This window comes from Octopus bimaculoides, chromosome 12 (assembly GCF_001194135.2).
Source record: "Octopus bimaculoides isolate UCB-OBI-ISO-001 chromosome 12, ASM119413v2, whole genome shotgun sequence".
Lineage (NCBI taxonomy): Eukaryota > Metazoa > Mollusca > Cephalopoda > Octopoda > Octopodidae > Octopus > Octopus bimaculoides.
This window is the reverse complement of record NC_068992.1, coordinates 7462055-7464167: the sequence shown is the minus strand read 5'-3', so window position 1 is coordinate 7464167 and position 2113 is coordinate 7462055.

Below are 2113 nucleotides of genomic sequence, written 5' to 3'. Positions count from 1 at the left end.
AACCCTGCTGTATTCTTTCACCACAAATTTCTCTCACTCTTTCTTCCTGTTTCTGTTGTACCTGTAATTCAAAGGGTCAGCCTTGTCACACTGTATCACACTGAATATCCCCGAGAACTACGTTAAGGGTACACCTGTCTGTGGAGTGCTTAGCTACTTGCACGTTAATTTCACGAGCAGGTTGTTCCGTTGATCGGATCAACTGGAACCCTCGACGTCGTAAGCGACGGAGTGCCAACAACAATATATCAAGGTATGTTTATCATGTAATGCAAGTACACTGGCATCATATAAGATATTATTGACAAAGCCAGTCTGGCAGTGAACAATCTAAACCTATTTAAATCGAGTTGAAGTACACAGATTTCACGTGTAGCTAGAAAGGAAAAATCGAATCGAGAATGTTGGCGTATACTTGATAAAAACAAAAGGAAACTTTATACAACAAAGAGGTGACTGGAAAGTAGTGATCTCAGAGCAAGGATTTGCATATAATTTAGCAACCCCTGTGACTCTGAATTATCTCCCTTAGACTCACGTATTTCACACTTAATATGGATCGCAATTTGTGAATGGTCCACTCACAAGGCTTTGGTCGGCCCGAGGCTATAGTAGAAGACACTTGCCCAAGGTGCCACGCAGTGACACTGAACCCGGAACCATTTGGTTCATAAGCAAGCTACTTACCACACAGTCACTCCTACGCCTATGTATATGTTGTATATCAATATTTAAAAAATTTATATCGTACATGTTTTTTTCCCCTTTGTATCTATTTTATCCAGCGTATGGCTGTATCATGCGTGGCGACATAGAAATAATCGGACTGAATACCCGATTGCGCGGTTAAACCATTGGGAGGGAAGGACCCCTAGCCCTTGTTAGGGCATCCTTCTAGAAGAAGGCAACTCAGGCAACTGGAATAACTCCGACATAAAACCTGCGGCTCAGTGGTTACCGATGATGTTGACTTGTTCTTTTCGGGTTGTAGCTGTTGTAGCTTAGTGAGTGGGATTGATTCTGCACAGCCTTTCATCCCTTTAAAAAAAAAGCTTCTTGCACAGGCATTGCATGATAGCAACATTGATTGATTGATTAACTTACTAATTGATGATTGTTGGATAGTGCTGTGTGCCTCAACTGAATGGCTGGCTGTCGCCTTAAAAGCAAACAATCAATGATGTACCAAAATAAATGGCAGTAAGGACTCTGGAACCACATCAGATGAACGAGTCTAGCTCAGCAGGGGCCCCAGAGCATCACAGTCTGAACCCGGCCGTCATCATGCTACTGTGATAGAACCAAATAAAATATTGAATATTGGCTGTTGGAATGTACAAACGCTGCTTGACCGTGAGTCCTCAGAATGTCCTGAACGAAGGACTGCTCTTGCTGCAAAGGAGCTTTGACGCTATGATCTTGACATTGTTGCTTTATCTGAGACGAGATTAGCTAGAGATGGTCATCTTACAGAATCTTGTAGAAAATATACATTCTTTTGGAACGGGAGAGATGAAGAGTTCAGAGGGGAGGCTGGAGTGGCATTTGCTGTTAAGACGACTATTGTGGATAAGTTGGGATTAACGAGTGTCTTATGTCCATAGGAATTCCTTTGGTTAAAGGAAATTATGTGACCTTGGTGACATGTGCTCTACTGATGACGAAAAAGTTTCTTTCTACCATGCTTTGAAGGGCATTATAAGAAACATCCCTAGGGCAGACAAAGTTATTGTACTGGGTGATTTTAATGTTAGAGTGGGTAGGGATTTTAACATATAGACTATAATTGGAAAGTGTGGGGTGAGAAAGTGTAATAGCCATGGTATGCTTCTGTGTGTTACCAATACCACGTTTCAACAAAATAGATATAAGACCACATTGGATTACATCCTTGTTAGGGTGTGTAACAGACGAGATGTGCAGTGTGTTCGTGTTCTTCATGGGGCTGTGTTGGACTGACCACCACCTAGTACGTGCAAAAGTGAAATTCATCACAAAACGTAAACTCCGGGCTGCAGGTATTACCCTGCCTAAAAGACTGAATGTTGCTTGTCTTTGTTGTAATGGCGTGAAGAGAACTTTACGAGAGGAAATGAATGTTGCAGATATTGGA